This window comes from Lupinus angustifolius, chromosome LG18, assembly GCF_001865875.1.
Source record: "Lupinus angustifolius cultivar Tanjil chromosome LG18, LupAngTanjil_v1.0, whole genome shotgun sequence".
NCBI lineage: Eukaryota > Viridiplantae > Streptophyta > Magnoliopsida > Fabales > Fabaceae > Lupinus > Lupinus angustifolius.
The window spans coordinates 2,241,631-2,249,940 of NC_032026.1; the positions used below are offsets into that span (position 1 = coordinate 2,241,631).

Sequence of the window (8,310 nt, forward strand, 5' to 3'; positions counted from 1 at the left end):
GTGTCGGTGTCCGACACGCATCCGACATGGATATGCTCAGATTCGCGAAAGATACGTATCCATAGAGTATCCAAAAATTAAAAAATAAAATAAAATAAATATTAAGATATGTATCCGATTCGTTTTCAATAAAATATAGGATATATGGATTCATTTTCAGTAAAGTATAGGATATATAGATTCGTTTTGAATAAAACAGGATAAGATAGATTCGTTTCCAATAAAACATAATATCATAGATTCGTTTTCATTAAAATATGATAAAATATATTTGTTATGGAGGACAATGATTTTAGGATAGATTCATTTTCATTAAAATAGAATAAGATAGATTTGTTATGGAGGGCAGTGATTTTAAATTTCCATTATATTTTTTACTTTGGATATTTTGATTTACATTTATAATTTTATCATATTTTATGTGTTTTTATTATTTTATACGCGTATCCCTAAATGTATCGTATCCTGTATTTTGGACAAAATACGTGTCGATGTATCGGATACGTATCGTACCCGACACACTTATCAATATTTGTGCTTCATAGGTTATCGTGACTAAATTGGGTACAACTTAAACAATTATTCAATCTCAATCTAGAGAATTAGTAATAACATAATTAAACAAGGATATAAACTTCTAAATATAGAAAACACAAGCAATACAAAACACATTTATTGCAATTAAATAGGTCGTAACTTAATTATTAACACTTTGATATTAAACTATTGCATAAAAGACAATCATTTAGACAAACTATATATTGTCGAAAAGTAATCACACTCAAACAATTTACAAAAATGAAGATTTTATACATATTTAAAGTTGAAAATTTAACATAATTTAATTTTTACGAACTCACGAGTAAGACTTTTATAACATTTTGCCCTCGATTCACTTATTTTACTTTATGTCATATTAACATTTTATCTATCTTTCTCACAATTATCTAACGAGTAAAGAATTCAACGTTATAAAATTACCAAATATTCATTGTGTTATACATATTTTTAAATGAGAAAAATATATAGAAAAATAATATAATACTAAAAATAAAATATAAATAGAAAATAACTCAACATATTACTTCTCTTTTATGTAGTTTAGTTTACGATTTAGTCTTTATGCATTATCAATATAAAGTTTTTTCCGTCTAACATCTAATTGTACAAGATTCTAAAAATGACTTTTAAAGTATGAAAGCAAAAAAAATATAACAGTTCAATACACGATTTATTGACGTTATAAAATATATGTATATTATTTGTACATTATGCATAAACAAAGAAGCGACCCGTGCAAGTGCACAGGTATACTACTAGTTGGTAACTCAACAACACCCTCACATTACAAATACTCGGATAACTCTATAATGGACCACCCTTACATGGCAATGGCACACATATACCTAGGGTTTCAGAATGAACTGAACCAACTTAGTATTCGTTCGAAACTCGACTCATTATTTGGCTCGATAAACTTGGTTCATGAAACAAATGAGCCGAACTTGAGATGGATACAGTGCAACTCGTTAGGTTCATGAGTTCGTTAAATAAACTAATTTTTTATGTTTATTGTTATTATATATATAAGCAAGGTTATATTTATATGTATAACCTTGTTCAATATATTTTAAAGATGAACTAATTATTTGAGTTGTCCAAATGAACCAATTCGAGCTGAACCAAACAGTTCATGAACTTTAATCGAGCCGAACTCAAGCTAAAAATAATAAATTGTATCAAATTCGAGTCGAATTTTGAGCTGAGGAAATTCTTATCAAATTGAATCGAGCTGAGCTCTAGTTCAACTCGGTTCGGCTCATTTCCAGCCCTATGTGATACACCGGTTAAAAGCAACAACAAAAAATAAGGCTAAGAAAAGGGGAAGAAAATGAACATATATTTCTGATGTACTACACATTAGTTTTTATTCATTTTAAACTTTTTCCCAAGATATCAGGAAGATGTTGAGATGAAATTAGTTATTAGCCTTATGAGCATTCTTGAGGGTCCTTACAGTCATATAACAAGCTTTTGTCTTTCACCTTCGACCTCGGTCTTATTTCCTTCAATGACGATAACTCGGTTAATATGCCATCTTGATTATCTGTTATCGATGTGTGTGCTTGTTTCTTTGACAAATTTACATCACTGCCATGGCCACAAATTGGTAAATAACAGTAACAAAAGAAAACTAAACAGTCACAAGATTAAAACCAAACTATGTATTCTAAATATCAGGTGGAAAAGAAAAGGGCATGGAAGAAAGTATAAAAGTAGTCACACATGTCGAATAACATCGATGCGCCGTTTTCTTCAGTCATGGATGTAGTACCATTGAGATGCTCAACTGTAATACTCTTAACCTCAAAAAACCTGTTTAAAGCTCATATCATATCAATATATGTTTATTGCAGATATGCAATTCAATAGCATCATCGATTGACAATCCAGTAATAAAAGCTTAATGATGATACCATGCGACAATATAGGCATTATAATTCAAACTTCATGGAGCAAAAAATGCTAAGAAAGTTTGTCTAAGACAAATCATAAATAAAAATATAATTATAAATATATCATTTCGGTCGATCTATTTTGATGGATATGCCGATTGACTAATAAGCACAAGTTTTTTGCATTGACATTGCAAAAACTGTTCAAGTGTTGCACTATATTAATCAGTACCTTCTGCAAAGCAATACTCTGATCTAATCCTCCACTTTGTTCTCTAGTTCTCCAATTTTGCACTGGAGTTCCCTTTCCTTTTCCAAATATGAAGAAGTCGATGTTTCCACGCCAAGGATTTTTCCTTTGTCTTTATCACGCCCTGTGATAAACAATCGTTAATGTTGATAAACAATCCTAAGAAAATGCAGAAGAGTGAAAAATAATTGATAGTTGATGAAAACATCAACAGAGGAAATAACATATCAAGCATTTTCTCAAATGACATCCTAGCTCTTGAGAATTCAGACTATTAGGATTTGTAAATTTACCTCTAACACTTTAACTTTCTCCTTCAAACTTATCGTTTCTTTTGAACTCCGAGGAATTGAAGCAGTGTTTCTGTTTTTTTGAATGGTTTTAATTCCATCAGAAGGTTTTGTGTGTCCATTGCTATCCTTGAACCTCTTCTCGATGTTGGTCGATGCATCATCCTTCTTTTGTTCACCATTTAGCTGGAAAACTTGTTTTCCTAGTTTATCTTTCTCGGCGTCATCCTCAATAAGAGAATGTATCAAGTCACTATGCTGAGCTTTAAGTTCTTCTAACTCTGACTGCAAGAATCTAACCACTGCCTCTTTTTCATTAAAGACATGTCTCATCCTATTTAGCTCATCAAATAATTGTTCTGCTTCCTTCTTCAATGAAGAAATTGTACTCATCAGCTCATTTCTTTCCGTGATACCTCTCTGCAAGAGAGTCTCCGATTCCTCAACTGATTTCTTCATAAGTTCCAAGTCAGTTCTTAAACTTTGTTTTTGTTCTAATTTCTCAGAGAAACGTGAAATGTCGGCTTTAAGCCTTTCATTCTCAGCTTTTATCATCTGGCTCTCCTCGGAGATATCCCTACTAACTTGTTCTTCATGCTTCTTATGATTTTGAAGCAGCTTGGACTTGTCCTCAATTTCCAACGACATATGTTGTATCTGAACTGACATAATTTCTATTTGGTTGGAAAGTTCATTCAGTTTTACCTCATAACCAGCATCGATTGACTGAGGCTCTTCTTTAACCTCGTGCAATATTTCCTCCAGTAGGCTTTTCCGCGAATGAAGTTCGCTTGCTTCTATCAATGCTCCCATGGTAGGCTTCTCATTTGCATCAAATGTAGAGGCCATTTGCACCGAGAGTCTTCCAAGTTCTTCTTGGAGCCTCTCGGCAGTATTTGCATTTTTTTGCCTATTCTTTCGCAAAGCTTCCTCAGCTCGAACAGCTCTTCGCTCCTGTTCAACTTTGTCATGCATCACAGCATCTAGATCAGCTTTGAATCCTTGGGCTTGTTTCTCCATATCCTCCTCTATTCTCTTGATTTGAGTTTCGAGTGCCTTTATGGTAGCCAGAGAATTTGATAATTCTTCTGACTGTTTCTCGAGTTGATTTTCGAGACCCTCAATATGGTTTTCAAATTCGTCTATATAAGGAGGAGGAGATGAACACTCATACTGCATTTGTAACTGATCTTGTAGTTGGCTTTGTTCCAGCTTACATGCAATACCATGGCTTTCCTGTTTCAATATCTCATAGTCTAGTGCAATCTGCTCCATCTGCATCTCCAACTCGTCTTTGTCTCTCCTACACATCTCTATTTCACCATAAAGATGTGTTATTTTTTGCTCAAGCAAGTGTATCTCGGAATTGTTGTGCTGTTTAACTAGTTCTTCAAATCCTTTCTGACCATTATCATCATCATCTTTTTCACATTTAGAGCGGTTTCTCTCTAACTCACGAGAATTTTGACTCTGCTCGTGTTTATTGGAAAGATAAAGTATCTCCTTATTTTTATGCTCCAACATATCATCCAGGTCCTCCACAGTATGGACTAGCTCAGCTTTTGATTTTTGTGTCTTCTTTAACTGTAATTTAAGATTTGCATTCAGGTCCTTCTCATAATTTAACTCTTGTCTAATTTCTTCAACAAGAGTACGAAGATCCCCGCTTTCCAACTGTGAGCTGTTACTCACTTTGGCCTCATCGCTGCGGTTTTTGAAAGACCTTAGATTTTCACATTCTGTCTTGAGTGCATCTCTTTCGTCTTTCAAGCCAATGATTTCCTTTGAGAGCTCTTGCCTTCTTTTGCTTTCCTTTACAATTTGCTTCCTAAGAGTCTGTAGTTCCAAGTCTGACATTTCCGCCTGTCTCGCCAAAGCAGCAAGTTCAGCTTTGAGTCTTTTGATCTCGATATCAGATGCCTGCTGGGACCATTCCTTCGGAAGGGCATCCAGAGAAACATTTGTTGAGTCGTCCGCACTTGAACCAAGTTCCGATCCAGCAAACGACTCCAAATGTGACTGCTTCTGTATGTCATACATTGATACCAAGGCATTAACAGTGGGCTCTTCAGGCTCTGAAGTGTGGCTCACATCTGAAAGAAAAGTATTTGCGCGAAGGTGTATGCTAGTATTTCTTAGTCCATCTCGGGGAGTATTGAGTCCAGAGTTGACCTCAGAACTTGACCCGGTAATGTCAGATCCACTTGATGTCCGACAATCAGCACTTAGTTCAGCTTTGTTGGTGTTTGATTTGGCAGAGACATTCTGTGAACCATAGAAAGATCAAATCTCAGTGTGATTGTACTAAAAAAAATCTTATACGTCCACATCAAACAACCTCAAATTATATCTTCAAAGAAAAATGATGAAAAGAATTCTCTTATAAAATGGATATATAAAACAAGCTAAAATTATTCCTAGCCACAATGAGTGAAACTTTACCTCTGAAGAATCACTTTTTGTTTTTTCTTCTATATCTCCATTGCTCAAATCGGTACACAAGCTCTTATCATTCGGTTTTAGGTTGGCATCATCACATTCCTCTTCCTCTCTGCAAAAGCCATTTAAGAAGAAAGTCCATCACCATAAACATTGGAATCTAAGGCAAAGTATATTACCCACAAAAAGAAAAAATAACCATGATAATTCCCCTTATACCTTTTATCATTTTTTTCTTTTATTCTCTGGATTGATACCTGTGCATTAAGCACTAAATCAAAATTACAGAAATCATATTGCATTCTACAAATTGTGCTCAAGCTTTTGAGTGTTACGACAAAATTTCAAGTAGTGTGATCTCAAAAAATAAAATAAAAAATCAGAATATGATCAAAACCAAATACTAACATGTAGAACAACATCACATTGAGAATTCTTGATGGGAAGAAAGATTGAAGAGGGCTTTGTAGCCTCTACATATTCAGCAAAGTCTATAGAAACAACCCCATTGAAGCTAGCTTTTGACAGTCCCTACAAATTCATCAAGAAATTAGATCAAACTTTCACAGAAATCAACTACATAACAAGGTATTGATCTAATAGTGTAAGACCCGGCTAATCCCCAGAAAGACCAAAAGGTCAATGCTTCGATTCTTGAGAGCGACACTTATTAGAATGGACAGTTACGCACCCTGAAAGTATTAGTTCCGTACCATAGAAACTACATAACAAAGCTAACAATTCAGAAAGAAAAAATCATACAGTTGAAAGCATAAAATGATAAATTCTCTGATTGAATTTCCCAGTCTTAGGCTCCTGAAGAAGCTTCACAGTTTCATAGACAGGATTCTCCCATGTACAAACTCCATCATTAACCTTAGCTTCCACTAACCTCGTACTTGGTTTTCCAATGTCTTCTGGAACAATTGAAAGCACCAAAGCCTCTACCCCAGATTGAAGCATCTGAACAAAATTGCATTACAAGGTAAAAATCTCAACTTTCAATATAACAACACCATTATATAAAATTCAGAGACCAACCCATGATTAATAAGGGCTAAAAAACTATACCCTTTTGAATTTAAATGATAAATATGGCAGATTTGATGATTAACCTGAGTGACATTGAAGTGGAGTTTGAAAACAGCATTGACTATGTTCATATCAGTTCTCAGTGGTTGGAACATTATATTGGCTCAACGGGGAAATTACGTCATCCACCGGAAAATGAGTGTTCCGGTGATGCACACGTAAATGCAGAGAGTGTTGAACAAGAGTCACTATATCTTCTTTGCTCTCTTACTTTTTCTTTTATATCATGTTTTGGTACACTATCAGCTACATTTTTAGGATGACATAAAAAATCAACACTTGGATAAAACAAATGGATTTAATATGTATACGTCGGTGACAGTGCAAGTGTTTTTACACTCTCAAACAAAAGTAATACAAATCAATGGTGGATGATATGCTGAAAGTGTAAAACTTTTTACACTGTCAATACATAAATTTTAAACTCGAAACAAATTGTGTTCGATTTTGTAGTCATGCACTAGTTCATTTCAATTATTTTTACTTTTTTTTTTAAATCAATAATAATCACGTATAAATGTTATGAATTTAAATATAAATAATATAATAATAATATATAGAATTAGATACTATCAATATATACATTTTTTTTCCTCTCCTTTTATCTTATCATGTGATAGAATCAATATGAATGACAAAGCTATTACTGTCATATATTTTTAGTTAAGCTTGTGTATAGGGTCGGTCCTTATGATGGAAGATGATCATTGAATACAAAACAAATAAAAATAAGAGTATAATATTTTTGTAGTGTTAGTATAAAAAATTATAATATTTATTATTAGTTTAAATTTCAGGTCAATAATAAATAACAATAATAATTTAATAAGGAAATTTTTTTCCTCAAAGAGGATTTCATTTTATTTCAAAGCTTAGACTATAATTTACATAATTATTTTTCTTTTAAAAACTTGGGGTACTATATTTTGCCATCACTATTTGTATGTACTCTCATTTTTATTCAACTTCCCATATTAAAATTTCTCATTATAATTTCTTTTAACAAATTATGGGTCATACTTTTAATATTTGCCCAAAGCCTAGAAAATGCAAGAACCGGTTCTCCAGACTTACTGATATGTATGTAGTAGACATGTGTGTGTGGAGAGAAAAGATATCCCACGTAGAAAGTTTGATTGGTTGATAAATTCTTTAATTTATTAAATTTTGTAATGAGGAAATAAAATCTATCCATTGAAAATGTAAGAGTTTTAAACAATTAATATATCATCATTATTCATATTTAATTATTGTTAACTCATAAATAAAAATATTACAAATGAGTAATGAATGTGTATTGGGTATATATAAATATTTATAATGATAATACACATATAGATATTATGTTCTTTCGGTAATTCTTTTTAATTCATTTTTATGACAAGTCAAAACACATGCAATAATAAGTGATGCATAAAATGGAACAACTTTCATGCAAGAGAAGGTAAATATAAATGATTTAATATGTATACATCAATAATACATGTTTTTTTTATACTATAAGCAACTCTTCATCATTCATATGTTAATTATTGTTGACTTTTAAAGAAAAAAATACAAATTAATAGTTGATGATGTGCCAACAGTGTAAAAAACTTTATAGTAACGATGCATAGATTTTTAACTCAAATATAAATATATTATATATATATATATATATATATATCATAATTTTAATGAATAACTAACATAATTTATTCTTTATATATATACCCATTTCTATTTTAGTTTACAGTTCAGTAGTAGTAGCTGTATCCCAAAATGCAACAATTGAATACATATT

The 8,310-nt window shown here is 32.2% G+C and overlaps 1 pseudogene; it reads right to left on the reverse strand.

Moving 5' to 3' along the window:
• Positions 1,321 to 6,665, reverse strand: LOC109333450 (annotated as a pseudogene).